Source organism: Narcine bancroftii, chromosome 10, assembly GCF_036971445.1.
Source record: "Narcine bancroftii isolate sNarBan1 chromosome 10, sNarBan1.hap1, whole genome shotgun sequence".
In the NCBI taxonomy this organism is placed as follows: Eukaryota; Metazoa; Chordata; class Chondrichthyes; order Torpediniformes; family Narcinidae; genus Narcine; species Narcine bancroftii.
The window spans coordinates 8,995,861-9,013,841 of record NC_091478.1 but is presented as its reverse complement, the minus strand read 5'-3'; the positions used below and the strand labels follow the sequence as shown (position 1 = coordinate 9,013,841).

General features: G+C 41.9%; 1 protein-coding gene across 3 annotated transcripts in view; it reads left to right on the top strand.

Annotated features, from left to right (window-relative positions):
* The window catches only part of lhpp (phospholysine phosphohistidine inorganic pyrophosphate phosphatase), a 95,684-nt gene that overhangs the window by 67,592 nt on the left and 10,111 nt on the right, over positions 1-17,981 (top strand). The window lies entirely within an intron of this gene.

The window sequence follows — 17,981 nt, the reverse complement described above, 5'->3', positions numbered from 1 at the left end:
TTACTGTGCTGTATGACTAAATTTAAATCTAAATTTAAAACTTAATTTCCCTCTTTCTCCAATTCTAACAAAAGACACAGTCTTGAAACTTTAACCGAGTTTATCCTTCAATGGATGCTGTCTGACTTGCTGAGTGCTTCCAGTATTTCTGTCTATTGCTACTGTAAAGCCACCTATTCTACCCCAATGCGGCTGTTGGGTGGCCACCTGAGAGTGGAGAAGCCGGCCAGGAGGAGCACTTCCCTAACCCTCCTCCCGTAGATATATTCTCCTGCTCGGAGAATCTCCCATTGCACCTGAAAGCAGCAGTGGGACTACGGCCACAGTCCACAGGAGCCGGCATTCACTTGAACACGGCTCTCCTTCAACTGTCATCTTCAGTTGACAGGCGTCTTCTCCATGGCCACCTGAATGTCCCAGCTGCACTCCCCCAGGCACGTCTGCCGGTGCATTATCTGTGCCCGAGGACCTGAAAGTGGCTTATATTACATACCTGTTTTCCTCTGAGGTGGTATCCTATTTTGACTGAACATGTCTTGGAACATTTTTGGTGTTGAAATGCCATGTAAAAAGAAGTTAATGTTTGTAATTATTAGTCTATAACTCCTAATACTCAAGATTTACTGAACCAAATTGGAAATTGTCCTCTATCAGATTTTCAAAATAGATTTCAAAGCTGGCTTTCATCAGTAAAACCCCACACTGCTCCATATTATTTTACTGATAGAAAGCTGCCATCAATGTGTCTGAAAATGAAAGTGACCTCTTGGTATAGGAGGAAGTGAGATTATGTTCTGTTCTCACATGATCTTCTGCTGTTCTTGTGGGTTAAAAGAATTGATGCTTTTATGAGGGAATAATTTGCTAACTAGAATTACCTTCTTCCTCCAAATAGTTTTAAATCCCATGTCCTTCCCTGCCCATAACTCCTGATTTGTAAAAGCGCATGTAATCAACACCAAAGTGCTGATCTTGGGTCATATGCCACTTAATTTAATAAAGAATGACATTAATGCTGGAGGCCATCCGGCTATCCTTGGTCTGTTTGGCTGCTCATACACAGGCTTTCTGTATTAAACATATGGATTACCATGCCCAAGTCAGCAAAGTGAAGAGCAGCTTTGTTCTGAGCTCATATATCTGGAAACCTGGAGTCAAAGGATTGGTTTTTATACTTTGGATTGTATGCCAGATGGATTTATTTTTAATAACCAAGTTCATACTTTTGTTTTCATTATTGCTGTTTATTTAAAGAATGTATTATGTGTTTAGCAGAGGTGAGAACAGCATTTGAAAGTTCAAATACTTTTTTCTTTCTCCAAATCTTAGTATGGAATGAGTTTTGAGTATATTCCCTTGGAGTTCACCTAACTAGTGACATATTGTGAATGCACAACATCGCCTCACTTGTCGGGCAGGCGCTACGGGAACTGCACTTCCTGAGAAAAGTGGAAAGGTTACCAGGAGCTCCATCAAGAGCGGCCTGGCCGACTGCATCGTAGTGTGGTACGGTTGCTGCAGAGAAACGGATTGGAGGTCAATCCACAGGACCATTAGAGTGATCACTGGAGCCTCCCTCCCCCTCATCGACATGATCTACCAAGATCGTTATCTGAAGAGGGCGAGCAAAATCATTGAGGATCCCTTCCACCCTGCACACAGCATCTTTCATCTCCCATCAAAGAGATCCATGAGTATCAGAGCCAGCGTGACCAGGCTGAGGAACAGCTTCTTCCAACGGACAGTGAGAATGCTGAACGACCAAAGGAACTGCTCACACTAACCATCATTTTAATGAAGGGGTATTTATTTCTAATATGAATGCTGTGTATGTATTGTTTGTTTGTATGTATGTGTGTTGTCTGGTTTTGTGTCTGAATGTTTTGCACCAAGTACCAGAGAACTCTGTTTTGTTGGGTTGTACTTATGGAATTAGATGACAATAAACTTGACTTGACATTTAGCTTTTTAATTTGCCAGAAATTATTCAACGTGCCAATGGAAATCTATTTGGGAAGTTGTAGAACTTTAATGGGATTATTTCAAAGGGAGCTCTGTCTTGCATAAAGTTATTGAGTGAGCTGCCTTTCTGTGGTAATAAGCAAAGAGGGGAAGTTAGTGTGGGGATGCTTTGCCACATCCTGAACACTGTGCACCTCTTAGAAGGATTGTGTATTAGCTTGACTGCAGAAGTTTTCAAAAGACTGACTTTGCTACATAAAGAACACTGAGCTGAACATTGACATGCTGAGCTTCTCCAGCATTATGTGTTTTTCACTTCAACCACGGTGTCTACAGATTTTCGTGACTACTGCAAATGCTTCTGACTTATGTGACTTTGATATTGGTCTTGGTGCAGCAGGCAGGAGAAGATGAGGGTGAAATGCTTTTAAATGAAGCCATGCCCTTAATCTGCCTGTCGCCACCCATGAAAGGTGGAGGCATTCTATGAATTTATTTAAAGCCCGGTAAAACTGTGAACCCAATATCAACTAAACAGTTGGAAACTTGAAATTAGGAGGTGGTCACTGGTGGTTGGATGAGGTTTGAACATAGCTAGCAGTAGCATTCCTTCTGCCCTCAATGAAGTTTTTGGTCTCTCGTCTGCCATTGGAGGCATCTTCTACTCTGACCGTATTCTCCCCATGCGCACCTATCCTAAACAAAAGACAGTGGTTTTTACACTTGCTTTCCCACTTCCCCTCCTCCAGATAGAGTTCTGTTGCTCAAATTTGCACTCCCCAGCACTATTTGGGATGAGTGCTTGGCTGTAGCCTCCTGATTTATCTGTTCAATTTCATTATCATCCGATTGCACAAGTACAATCCGACAAAACAATGTTCTCTGGTCCTCTGCAAAAACACACAAACATATATGCAGTGCGTATATACCTAAATAAAAATAAATAAATATTGTTTAATAAATGGTAGCGTCTCCGCGGATGCATATGAGGAGTTCATTCAGTCGTGCGGCAGTCTCACTGCCCACGGGAAGATGCTTGGTGGTTCTGGCTTTGGTACTCCAGTATCTTTTTCCTGATGGAATGCTGTGTGCAGGGTGGTAGGGGTTGTCAATAATTTTGCGAGCCCTCTACAAATAACTGTCCTGGCCAATCATGTCTGTGGGGAAGGGGGACACCCCAGTGATTCTCTCAGCTGCTTTTATGGACCTGTAGATTGAAATGGTCTACAGCAGAGGTTTTCAAACTGCCCCACCAAACTCACATTCCACCTTAAGCAATCCCTATGCCATGTGCTCTGCAAGGGATTACTTAAGGTGGTGTGTGAGTGGGAAGGGAAGGATGAAAATCACTGCTCTAGACCCAATTGTCACTGAAATATTTTGCTTGAGAAAAATTGTCATTAGCCCATTTCCTTTGGAGTTGTGAAACCATGCACTTAACGAGTCAATGAGGTATGATTAAAACAGTGGTCTTCAAACCTTTTTCTTTCCACTCACATAAGCACAGAGCACTTATGGCATAGGGATTGCTTAAAGTGGAACGTGAGTTTAGGGGGACAGCTTGAAAACCTCTGCTCTATAGCAAATGTACCACACTGATGCACCCAGCCAGCCATCAATAGAACTCTTGTAGAAAGTTGACAGGATGGGGGCTGGTAGTTCTCATGAAATGCAAGGGAGATGTTGTATATCCAGGATAGGCCATTGCTTAAATGGACTCCGAGGAACTTGGTGCTCTCTATTCTCTCCACTGCCAAAGTATTAATGTGTAGTGGAGGGAGTTCATTCTTGACCCTCAAGGTTCACAATCTTATCTTGTCCATGTTGAGGCTCAGGTTGTTATTCTCCACCATTTTGTGAGGTTTTTCACCTTTACCCATTCGCTCTCATGCAACTCATTGTTGTTGCTGATGAAGCCAACAACTGTCGCGCCATCTGCAAACGATGACTGTCAGAGCTGAGACTGGTGCTGGAGTCATGGGCCAATAGCTTGAACAGGAGCGTGCTGAGCCCACAGCCCTGAGGTGCTCAGCATGGCAATGCTTTTCTTTCTGCTGATGACCAGGACAGGTTGTAGTCTTTCTGTTACAGAGAGTTGAGTCCTGGCCTTTTCCCCATTTAACTCCCCTACAATGAAAAATAAAAGAAAGTTTACAAGATTCCCCTACTTCCCTGTAGTTATGTCGAAAAATTACTGCAGATACATGGAGAATTGCATAGAAAATGGCGGAGCTGCCACTGTGGACCCGTGGGGAACAAGGAGTGGAGATATGACGCTCCAACGGGGTCAAACCATTCAGTCAACTGCTGTCAGCTCCGCTGAGGCTTTGAACGGCCCGTTAAAGGAGCCGACGGCAGTTTTATTTAAAATCCAGTGACCGCGGGGTCTGCACCCAAGATAGCAGCACCAGTGATGCTAGGGGTGGCAGACTCACGGCAGCAGAAAATGGGGAGACCATCCCCCATCTGAGAAGAAGCAGAGGAGACGACTCACGGGACGGTGACCAAGGTGGCGGACCAGTGAGGGGGCTCTGCAGCTGAAAAACCCAACATGTGGCGGCCTGCTGGCGACTTGAGGCGTGGAACCCACAGAGGCTTGGACTGGCTCGAAACTGGCTGAAGGGGTACTGGGTAGAGGAACTGGGATGCAAGGTGGTGCCGAAGGGTTCCTGACAGAAGTTCTGATCTGGAGCTCAGGTTGCCAGTGGTTTGGACTAGACTCTGTGTGGCTGCAGAAGTGCTGGAGGTGAATCTATAGATACTCGGTGACTCCGAGGAAACTCTTTTTTGCTTCTCTTTCTCTATTATAGGACGCACTTCAGGCAATTTCTGCCAACAGCAAATCTGTCTGCCTTACAGCAGACGAAAGCAATTTTGTGTAATATGACACTGTTTTATTTACAATGACAATAAATTGAATCTTGAATTGCAATATTTCTAGGGAAATATCATCACACGTGTTGAGGGGACTGAGAAAGTATGTTTTGTGAGCAGACAGCTAGTCAACCCGTACATAGTTCAGCAAGTAAAACTCCGTACAGAGTGCAAAGTTACAGAGAGAGCTCATACACTAAGGGGCAAAGGCAGACAGACTCAGAGTCTGTCCCTTCAATCTGGTTCATTATTTTGATCTCTATACAGGTATGGTCATTATAATTGGTGTCTGCCTTTCAGGTGGATCATCTCATAGTTCCTTGTTCCAAGATTGTAGGTCCAGTACTTGCAGGCATTGGTCGGCATACTTGTAGCTTTTCTTCCTCTGATGGTATTCACCAATATAAACCACACAGTCCCTGGAGCACTTGTGACAATGGAGCGCGAGTTCCTTTTGAGTCTTGTGATCTGTTGCAATAAGTGCTTCCTTCACTTTATAGAACTAATTATGTGCATCCACATTCTTGTGATTTGATACAAACACATGAAAACAAGTTGCTGCATGAGGCTTCAAATCTTGCCAAAATTGTGCATGTACAGAAAGCTTTGAACTGCTATACTCCAAGAAAACTTTGTACAATGGCTTCCAACACTCCTAACATTTCACTGAGGCTGAGAAATTCAAACTTATCCCTGTAATCTTAAAACAGTGATATTTATTCCATTTAAGTAAAAACACAATGCTGGAGAAACTCAGCAGGTGGAACAGTGCACTTTATATAGAAAAGATAGAGATACATAACCAACATTTCAGGCTTGAGCCCTTCATCAAGTTGACTGCCTATCCATTTTTTTTTTCCAAAGTTTTGCTTCTATTGAAATCAATGCAGCTTTACCTAAGGTAGCAGAGCAGCCTCTTGTAAGCTAGCCAATAGAAGTATTATTTTGATCCATTGTACTTTGAGTTCTAGTTCTCCATTTGGACATTGAAGTGCTGGGTCCTGATCATTCATGTGGAAGTAATCAGCATACCTACTGTGACCTACTGTCAAATAGCAAACTCTTAATATGGGATTGGGTACTGAGATACCACCCTCTAGTTCTCAATTGTTGTGGTTCTGCCTCCTGTCAGACCACCCAATCCCTTTTTGGACTCTTGGTCTATCCAAAAGTCTTGCACTTGATACTATTAAATTTGACAACTAATCATCTCTATTTCAATTGAACTCCGATTTGAACCGAAAAGAAAATGGTCATGTTCATTATAGGTTGTTATTTGTTAAATTGCACTGCACTCATGAAGGAATCTTTGGTGTGAATTACAAACATGTGTGCCCAGAAAATGGAGTCACCTGTTCTTGGGGCATGAAAACAACACTGCTTTGAGTACCAGTGTTGAATAGCACTTCTCATGTGAAATTGATTAAAAAGAAGCTTAAGGCAGCATTTGGGTGGCTTGATTACAGAATAGGAGCTGCATTGGCTCATAAGAACACAATAACTTAGAAATAGGAGCAGGGGTAGGCAATTTGGCCCATCGCATCTGCTCCACTATTCATTAAGATCAGGGTTGAAGTAGCTGTGGATTCAACTCCACTTACCTGCCTGTTCCCCATAATGCTCTATTTCCTATTCACAAATGTATCAATCTTTGTCTTAAATACATTCAATGAGGTTTCCTCTACAGCAGTGGTTCTCAACCTTTCTCTTTCCACTCACACACCACTTTAAGTAATCCCTGCATCGGTATTCTGTGATTAGTAAGGGATTGCTTAAGGTTGTATGTGGGTGGAAAGAAAATGTTTGAAAACCACTGTTTTAATCGTCCCTAATTGACTTATGTGCCCGGTTTCATAACTCCAAAGGAAATGGGCAAATGACAATTTTTCTCAAGCAAAATATTTCCGTAACAATCGGATCTAGAGCAGTGATTCTCAACCTTCCCTTCCCACCCACATACCGCCTTAAGCAATCCCTTACCAATCACAGGGCACCGATGGCAGAGGGATCACTTAAAGTGGGATGTGAGTGGAAAGAAAAAGGTTGAGAAGCACTGAGCTACAGCTTCCTTGGGCAGAAAATTCCACAAATTCACTGCTCTCTGAGGGAAGCAGTTCCACCTCATCTTTGTCCCAAATCTGCTCCCCCACAGCTTGAGGCTCTGTCTTCTCACCAGTGTTACTCAAAGAAGAGGGGTGTTGTGCAGCCTGTGGAGAAGCAATGTGCTCTGACAGTGACTTAACAGATTTCATTTTTAATTCAATGTGCAAATAGTAATTCTATTCAATTTACCCTGTTATTGGGAGATGTATAAGGCACACAGTTATTCTACACCAAATATCCAAATAGAATCAGAAGAAATGTCAATTTAAACATGCCAAGTAACAGCAAATAAATTTCTACTCAATTTTTTTTATTTTTAAAATTGTAGCAGTGCAAAGTGTGGTCCTGGACAAACAAGCACGACAAATTTCCTCATCGGAGTCCATTTTGTTTACTTCATTCAGCAAGGCTTGACATTACCAAGATAATCCCTTGTGAGAAGAATAATTTTAATCAACACAATTTCATGTTTATTTTTAATTATTGGGAGTCATCATTAGGGACAGTCTTTTGTTACTTCCAGAAATGCATGATTGATGGAACATTTAAATTCACCCATTCTACAGACAGCTGCAATGAATTGCTGTCACTCTTTGTTGCAAGGAGATTTGAGTTGCGTTGTGTGGTCTGAAAGTAAACTAGGCTGCAGCTTCGGGGCAGAATTCTGCAAATGCAGTGCATGTCTGCAGTCAACAAGCCTGTCTATTGCCAATAAATATTTTCATACATCAATCCACAGTATAGTTTGTGTACATTAGATTTTTCCCTAAAAAATGTACACAGTTTAATGAGTTTGCAATTAATTGACTGACTATACCTGGCTTGCTAGTTCAATATTTAAAAGTTAGTGTTGTTTAAGATTAAAGTTTGTCATTAGGTTAAAATTTAAAATGAAATATTAATATCTGGAATCAACCTGTTAAGATGATAAATTGAATGAGTCAACGTTTGTGTTTAGCCAGATTTCATCAGTTGCTTGGTGTATCATCGCCAACTGAGGATGAATTTTGAACATTACTACTTCATGGAATATTGCTGCTAATTCATCCGAGGTTGAGTTTAAGTTCTGACATGCTGTGCCTAATTAATTATTTCACCATCGTACATCTGAGCCAGCAGAAAAACCTTGTCACTGAAATGCCTTTTCCTTTACTCCGATCTCTCAAATTCTGGCTCAGTGTACATATATGCTTGTTTATTTAGGCTTCCAACACTCCTAACATTTCACTGTGGCTGAGAAATTCAAACTTTTCCCCGTAATCTTAAAACAGTGATATTTATTCCATTTAAGGAAAAACACAATGCTGGAGAAACTCAGCAGGTGAAACAGTGGTACTTTATATAGAAAAGATAGAGATACATAACCAACATTTCAGGCTTGAACCCTTCATTAAGGTATGAGGGATTATGAATCTCTATCTTTACTCTGTTTCACCTGTTGAGTTTCTCCAGCATTGTGTTTTTACTTTCAATCACAATATCTGCAGACTTTAGTGTTTTTCTATAGTTGTTCCATCTTTGGCAGTTTTGACCTTGTGGCTGTGTGTGAATCCAGCTCCCAAAGTTTTCACTTGCTTTGATATCTGGATAAAACCTTAATATGTCTGGAAATAAATAGTAAATATTTTTACACATTTTCTCAGCTATTGATTCTGTCCTTCAGGAATTATTGGTTTAGAATAGCAATACTGCATTTGCCTGGATTGTACCCCCCAATACGCTAATTGATCTGTAATAGACCATTTGAATAATAACAGAACATATTGTTTGAGCTCAAACCTTGACCATTCTCTTCTGCCCACTCAACCCACTGAGTCCCTCCAACAGATTGTGTTTAGCTTCAGAGTTCAGCATCTGCAGTCTCCACATTATTTCTGTGGTAGTTAATAAGATTAGTTTTCTCCTCATACAGTGGAAAATAATAATTTCACATTCTGTACCAAGATTATTTTTATGCAGTTTTTATTATTTTCACTGTCAGCATTTGAGTCTTAGCATAAGCAAGCAAAGTAACTATGGAAGGCCCTTTTGTAGTGAAATTTAATAAATTGCAAAGACAGGTTTCCTCTGCTTTTACCTGCATAAAAGGCCCAAAGGTGAATTGGCTGGTCCGATGTAATCCAGGTTCCCTCCGCTGAGGGTGGTAGCATCAGAGTCTCTCCACCTCCTGCGTAAAAGGAATGCCACTGAAAGCAGTTCCAAAGTGGAAGAGCTGATAATGTCGCAGCCCAAGAGCGCAAATTTTAAAGTGCCCATCTGCGAGATTACGATACTGCTTGAACAGATCTCCACTGGTTCTCATATCTGGTCCTCAGTCGCCATTGTTGTGAAAAGGATGCTTTCACTCCCCAGCACATATGCTCCACTCACGGTGGCGGGCGGCACTACTGCACTATATGCCTTGCCTCCTTCACCTTCAGAAGCCGGCTTGGGAATCTCCCTGCATAAAAGGACAGCAAGATCCGCCTTTTTTGTTTAACGTGAGCATGCGATAATGCGGCTTTTGTGCATTAAACACCCCAGGAGAAACCCTTAACTTGAAGCTAGTCATAGAATAACTAGAGAGCCCACCCAAAATTCCACAAGAGACCGCAGATGCTGGAATCTGGAACAAAAATTTAAGTGTTGGAAGAACTCAGCAGGTGGAGGCAGAGCATCGTTTTGCAGAGCAATAACCAACGAGCGTTCTGCTGCGTGTCATTCCAACTCCTCTTCCCATTCCCATGCCAACCTGACAGTCATTGGACTTCTTCACTCCCACTGTGAGGTCATATGCAAACTGGGAGAAAAACGCTTCTCACAATACTTGAGTAGCCCAAAATCAACAAAGTGAACTTTGAATTTTCCAATTTCAGTTAACTTTGTTCCTTCCCACTTTTTCTTGTCCTCTCAGAATCTCTCTCCCATTGCTCACCTTTCCCATCCCTTGTTACTAAGACACGTTACCTTCCTTCACCTGGTTCCAAATGCCCATCTCTCACATACCTATCCAATTACATTTCTTCTCTCTTGGTTCATCTTTCCTACCTCCCAACTTCCATTTGTCCATCATCCCTCACTTATCTCGTTCCGCCTATCATCAACCAGCCTCTGTCTCCACTCACCCCTCCTGTTTCACCCCCCCACCCCCCCCACACCTGTTTCATCTGACTCCTCCACCCTTCCATATTTGTTTCCATATTACCCACTAATGTGTTCCTCAAACACTCTCCCTTACCTGGCACCACCTGCCCATTATCCCCCTCCCAATATGTGTCTTCACCTTTCTCCTACCAGCCTCTGCCTTCCTTCCCTCTATACTTTCTGTCCTGATGCAGGGTCTCAACCCAAAAACCCCCTTGCAGGTGCTGCTTGACCCACTGAAGTCTTCCATTGTGTTCTTTTCTTTGGCTTGGCTTCGCGGACGAAGATTTATGGAGGGGGTAAAAAGTCCACGTCAGCTGCAGGCTCGTTTGTGGCTGACAAGTCCGATGCGGGACAGGCAGACACGGTTGCAGCGGTTGCAGGGGAAAATTGGTTGGTTGGGGTTGGGTGTTGGGTTTTTCCTCCTTTGCCTTTTGTCAGTGAGGTGGGCTCTGCGGTCTTCTTCAAAGGAGGTTGCTGCCTGCCAAACTGTGAGGCGCCAAGATGCACGGTTTGAGGCGTTATCAGCCCACTGGCGGTGGTCAATGTGGCAGGCACCAAGAGATTTCTTTAGGCAGTCCTTGTACCTTTTCTTTGGTGCACCTCTGTCACGGTGGCCAGTGGAGAGCTCGCCATATAATACGATCTTGGGAAGGCGATGGTCCTCCATTCTGGAGACGTGACCCATCCAGCGCAGCTGGATCTTCAGCAGCGTGGACTCGATGCTGTCGACCTCTGCCATCTCGAGTACTTCGACGTTAGGGGTGTAAGCGCTCCAATGGATGTTGAGGATGGAGCGGAGACAACGCTGGTGGAAGCGTTCTAGGAGCCGTAGGTGGTGCCGGTAGAGGACCCATGATTCGGAGCCGAACAGGAGTGTGTACCATTGTGTACCAGATAGATAAATCCAATACCAAATAAAATCTTCAACTATGCCTTTTTTTTTTTAATTCCTGCAAGTACGTTGTTGGAGCACTAATCCTTTAATCTTTTTCCTCTGTTACACAAGGACAATAAGAGATCCAGAGTGGATTAATCAGCAACTAAAAGAAAAATAACAGCTGATGTTATTTCAAATGTGCCTCTACATGTATTAAATAGTTATAAATGAAACTTTTGCTTGGCCCACTTGTTGCTGCCATCCATTGTTTCAGGACAACCACTCTCTTGTTAGTTTTTGTCTGCTTATAACTTTTCATCACTCTCGAAACTGCCTCCTCCTAATCAGATAAAACAGAGCCATATTCTGTCATGGCTACAGAACATAAATTACACTGGAAAACGAAGATTTTGTTTCCTGAACACTTTTGGGTGTATTTTATGGATTTGGGGCTGCTGATCACGAAAATAGCCTTAAAAATTTCCTATCACAGTTTTTTTTTAGATATAACTTATTTTTGTGAGTTCATGTCATATTTTTAAAATGCTTCAAGCATACAAAACCACTTGAACTTCTTCCCTGCTGATCTTAGTGTGGTCAGTGACAAACGTGGTGAAAGGTTTCACCAGGACATTGGGAGCATGGAAAAGTTGTATCAGGGCAACTGGAATCCATCAATGCTGGCTGTCTATTGTTGGACACTGGCACGAGAGGCATCAGATGCTGTGCACAAATGAAAATCAGTAGCAAAATATTTTTTTAAGTCAGTTGAACTAACACAATGTGTCAGCATCATTATGAGATTAAATTATTTTTTATTGAATTTAATATATTTAATGTTTCTCCAACTTCCTTGGTGATACAACATATCTGAAATTATCTTTGTGTTCTGCTTGACGTTGTTTATTGTAAACCCCAAATTTTTTTTCAGGAAGCAAACCGTTTGAAAAAATTTGTGTCCAGTATTGTTTGAGACTAAACAATGATGTTTTGTGTCGTATTTTTGTGACTCAGCAGTATTGTTGGGTGGGAGATAAGAGGAGCTATGTTGGGGTTGGGTGTGGGAGAATCAAGCTTTGGTTTATTTAAAAGGTCACATTATTTGTTCAAAGCTGTCAGCCACACCAACAACTTGCATCAATACAAGAAATGGCCTCAAGGTATTTTGCATCAACAGATAAATGCTCACACAGAGCCCAAGAAAAGTAGTGAAGAGCTAAATGCAGCATTCAAATTGTGGAAGTGACATTTGATCCCTATACTTCTTGTGCTGCCATAGTATCGGGTATTAGCAACATAAGTTCATGTCCAGTGAACAGCATCTATTATCATTTCAACTTCCTCATCCCAGAAAAGTCATTTTTTTTACAGCTGCACCCAGCTGTTTTGCTTTTTTTGGGACACTTACTAGTATAATGTAAGCATGGTTTTCAATGCTCCATAACTGATCTAGAGCAAGACACAGTTCTGTTAGAAATCTGTGTATTTTAAGTAAGCTCCAACAGTTGCTTCCTTTTCCAATAAATATGTCTTTTTTTGGAATGATTCGTCAACAAGAACGTTAAAGTATCTGGGCAGACAGTTTTAGGCTTTCTAGAAATGGTTCAAAGCAGTGTTTTTCAGTGTGGCTATCCAGTAGTTTCAGTTTGGGCCACACTTCTATTTTTTGGAAATGACTACATGTTCCAATCCCAGTACTAGGAAGTACTGTGTATTTTTATAATATTTTGCATCCGGATCATTGTTATATGAGGAGCTGGCACTGTATCTGTGGTCATAACCTATTTGAAAGCCAAATATCTAATGGGCAAAGCAAGCATAGCTGCAGTGGGGCACATCCACAAGAGTTGATGGTATGGGCTGGGAGGAGCTAAAGAAAGTCCCCGAGGCAGAAGGTGTGTTGATATGCATGAATCATTTGGCAAATCCAGGTCTTGTATTCTTACCTATTATATCAAAGAGATGTTCTGTCTTAATTTTCTCTGGTTCAACATGGGAAAACCTATGTCATCAGCTTCCATTATAAACTATCCCATTCTCTGGTTGCTGTCTCAAACTCTGTTCAAACCTTGGACTCGTATGTATTTTCAAATAGAGTTTCCAAACCCATCATTAAGAAAGAAAACTCAGCTTAGCCAATGCAGAATCCCTCGTCAAAACCCTTATGCTAACTGCCCTGATGTTCATACAAGTATATAATTGTAAAGTAGAACTGGATGAAATGGTCCTCAGTGTAAAAACATGGAAACACATGGACAGAGCACACATATTGTTACATCATAGACCAGCAACGATAGAAATTCACCAAGAGACTATTATTGTTTTTTCTTTAAATCACTATATTATTGTTAGTTATTAATAAATATAACAGCTTAGTTAAACTTAACCCCAACTCTGTGTGAGTGTGATACCCAAACCATTTCAGGGTTGACACAATTCTGGAAAGTCATTCCAAATTTCAGTCTTAGAAGTCCGTAGTTGAAATTCAGACTTTTAAACTGGTGTACAGAAGTAATTACGAAGGAGGTGAGAGAGACTGAGTAACTGGACTGCTGAAATCTCTCAAATCCTTGTTGAGTTGCTTCCGGTGGAATGTCCTTTCATATGAATGGTTGTCACGACTCTCTTTTCCATGCGTAGGGGAAATAAAGCATGTGATTTCCATGATGCTTCCAAAGCCCAGGCACAGGTCAGTCAAAATGACCATCACAATGGTCACGATCCAAGGCAGGAATTTGTCTGCTTTCTTTACCCAGATACGGGTCAATCAAAATGACCATTCCTTTGGTCATGGTGCTTCAATAATTCCCCTAACAGGGAGAATCCTCTGAATTGTCCATTTCACACAGTCACTCCACCTTTGTTCATTAGATGGCTGGTGGTCAATTAATGAATCCAGTTTCTTTAAAAGTCCTTAACACAGGACCCCTGTAAGTGCCCCATCTGTTTTCATGGATAAACAACCATTGTTCTTTTGTCTTCTTCCAGACCAACTTCCCTAGGTAATGTTTCTACTTAATGGTGCCATTCAGTCTCACCACGCTGTGAATGTTTGCAGCCTGTATTAACCCTCCAAAGAGAAAAGCTCTAACTCTGCTAACCTTGCTTCATAAGACGCATTCTCCAATGCAAACAACATCCTGATAAATCGCTTCTGTGCCCTCTCCATAGCTTCAACATCCTTGTAATGAGGGGACCCAGAACTGAACATGATATTCCAAGTGTGGTCTAACAGGTGTTTTATAGAGCTGCAACATTACCTTTCATCTCTTGAACTCATTCTGACTAATGAAGGCCAGCATACCATAAGCCTTCTTAACTCCTCTATCAACCTGTGCAGTGACCAGATGTGGATTGAAAGCCTGCCGGTATTTTCAGTTCATGCATCCGAAGGACCATGATGTTGCCAAACTTGTGATATTGCTGGAACCTGCTGCTACCCTGTGTTTTCAGTTTATAATTTCCATTTGAACCTTTTCCTGGCATGTTCGCGTAGTCAATCTGAGCAACTAGCTCCGTTCATCAGCCTCTACCCCTGAAGTTGTATTGTGTTATGTTTTTCATCAGCTAGTTGGTTGCTAGTGAACTTCAGGGAATTCCTGGGAAGATTGGTTTAGTTTTGGTGATGCGCTGCATGGGTAGTGAAAAAAATGTCACGATTTGATGGCATTATTCTGATGCAGCCTTGTTAATATAATCTTATGGAACCGACATGTTCACTAAACAATTTTGGCAATCTTAAAAAAAACATCTGTCTCAAGTGACTCTAATTCTTCCTGTCTAATCCACTTATTATTAGCTTGGTACAGAAAAAAAGTTTCTTTCCATTATTGAAGCGTAGAAAAGCTTGATTTTCCATTGGCTTAATGCCATTTGTAAAGGCTGTGACTCCAGCCAGTGAATAGATTGTCCAAACTTGCCAAACAAATAATATAAAGCATCACATTGCTTGTATGCATTAACACAGGAGGAGTCTGCCAAATCCCTGGAACTTGATAGCATGCACAATTATCAGTTACTTGTTCTGAAAAGATTAATGTGCTAGATTAATGGCAGAACATTAACAATCGCAGCATTAATGTACTGGTGTACACCTTGGGCATAAATGAAAATAAAGATGTTATAAAGAGATCTTCTTCATGTGTCTCAAGCATTTCAAAGCACATCAAGTGCCAGTGTGACAAAATTTGGCGGAGAGTGGGAGGTTTGAGCTAGTGGAGTTATTCTAGTGAACCGTGTGGACTCGAAAGGCCGACATGGCCTGTTTCTGCTCTGTAAGTGGTTATATGGTTAAGTACAAATTCTCTGAATTTCAATGCCTCTAATCTGTGCAACTGCAGTTTACATGTAGTGATGTTCGAGGGCATGGTTAGTGAAGGAGCCTGGTACAGGTGCAAGGAGAGGAAGCAAAGCTTGACTGCACATCATGTGGTGATGCAGTTTGCCTCTCTTCTTTGTTTTGAGGACAAGGTATTGCCTCTAGTTTTTGGCTGGCACACAGCTGGAAATCTTGCATTGGCCAGTCTATATGATTTGCAGCATGTGATATTATTGGAACTAGACCACATCTAGCGTGGACCAAAGATTGACCTGTGAATTTTCTAGCTTTTGAGTGTTCAAAGAGTCAGACGAACTATGTTTGATTATGTTCAATTGCAAGCCAAAATTCAAAGACAAATTGGACCACGACATTTCTCTGCCACTTTAAGACATTTTATCAAATCCTCATCTGTTGAATAGTTAGATATTTCCCTGTGTGTCACACTTCCAACATATTACCTACTGACAATTGCCATTAATTGGGATTTCTGGCAGCTGTCTTTCCAGTTACCAATTTTTATAGTTGTATCCTGTCCGGATGTTTCACAGGATGGGATGGAAAATGCTCTGCCCAAAGCCAAAAGAAATTGCAGTGAACATAGCTCAGGGCATCACGCAAACCAGCCTCCCCTCTGTCAACCTCCCTCTGCCTCAGGAGAGCAGCCAACTTATTTTTAAAAATTCATCCCACATTTCTTCCATCCCTTCTGACAAAACACACGTGCCTGACAATGTGCACTGTCAGATCCAAAATCTTTTTCTGCTGCTACCAAACTTCAACGATGATCCTCTTGCACTGTTTTAACTGAGACCCTTCTGTCCATTTTTATACTTTATATTTTGTTTATGTTGCACCCCCTGTCGTACTTAAGAGCACAGCAATGTGTAATGGGACAGCAACAGAGGGAAAGTAAAGTGTAGAACCACTGGTGATTGGGAGTTGGAATTATGGTATCTGGTCACTCAATCATGAGTTGATCCTGGAGGAATTGGCAGGAAGACTCTTGGATAGGTTGACTCCTCCCTCCTCCCTTTTCTGCCTCCTTTTAATTCTCCACTCAACTCACCATGTTCTCTCTTTTCCCCAGTATAGTTGCTGCATTTGTTGTAGCTGTGTCCTCATGATGGAGGCTTGCCCTTATAAAAAGGGGCTATACAGCATGCAGAATGCCACAAGGCATCCACTCTACTGGTCTTCTCCAGAGTGGTGCAAGTGATAGGCTTGGCCCTTTTGGAATAGAATGGGTTGATGATCACCACTTAGCAGCAGTGGATGTCAAACTGCAAGCTTCAGCCTTCAGGCATGCTGGCATGTCTTCATTTTCTTTCTGCTCCTGCCTTTCCACCGATTCCTGGTCAGATTGGATTTGGTCATGGGTATCTGAAAGGAGAAAAACAGAAGGGTAAGGTGCAGGTAAGAGTTTCAAGGTGACACCATCTGCAACTAGTAAGGGACGAGAAAACGTGGAAGAGAGAAAAGTGGAGAAGCCCAAGCCTAACAGTTCATGGTCAAAGTGATCTTGATGTCCAATAGAAAAGTGATTCTTTCCCTGCATTGTATCCGAATTGGAGGCTGGAGCAAGTGATGTATTTCAGCGAGAAAATCTTTACTTAAGCACCACTGACTGTTTCTCACAGAATTTTAACCAGTAGCTTTGCTCCCTGAGTAGATATAGCCTCTGAAGTTTTCTTTCCTTCTGATGTAAAACCCTCCCCCCACCCCCCTCCCCACCACCACCCTTGTAAATCTCATCTTCTCTGTGGCCTCGACTTATTCTCCCTGTCATGCATCTATGCAGAAACAACAAAAGACCTGGAATACCACAGTCTTAGTAATTTCATAGACTTCCAGAAAACATTTTAGAATTTAAGCCAATACCAGGAGAAATCAAGTAAGAACCAACCTGTAAGCAAAATGGATGGGCCCTTTAAATGACTTGGAGGACTCCTTCATACTGCCATATTAATTGGAACATCGATTCAGTCATATGGACATCAAAACAGTGTTGTATGTTGATTGACAGTAAGGCCTTCCTCCTTTGCATTCTACCAGGGGTAGTAATAAGTAAAACACGAAAATCTGCAGTCACCTTGGTTGGAGAAACTCGGTGTACTTTATATAGTAAAGATAAAGATACCTAGGGTAGTAGCTTTGGAATCTGTAGAATAAATTCCACTGTGATTGTTAGCTCAGCTTGTGCTATAACTGTACACCCACGTGCATGAAACCAATTCATGGCTCATTGTACCTGAACCACCTGTGCTTTGGAACCTTATTTTCTCATTGCTACAAATCAGTTTCCAAAACCCACAAGGACTCAAGAAAAGAGCAGCAGCAGTAGGCCCTGCAGCCCCTCAAGTCTGTCCTACTATTCATAGTGATCATGGCTGATTGATGCAGGCCTCAACTTCTCTGTGCCAAATCATACCTTACTCAGGCCCAGAATGTTGGACATCTCCTTCTGTTCCCTATAGATACTGCATAACCTGCTGCTGAGTTTCTCCAGCACTTTTGTGTATTGCTCATTAACCATTAGTTCCGCCGTCTTTTAAATATTTTTACCTATCCTCATCTTAAATATATCTAATGATCTGGCATTCGCAGCACTCAGGGGGAGCATTCCAGAGATTCTTGACTCTCCGTGAGAAGTTGTTTTAAATGACCAGCCCTTTTTGCAGCTTTGTCCCCTTGTTCGTGACTCTTTTGTTTGAGCTTTGC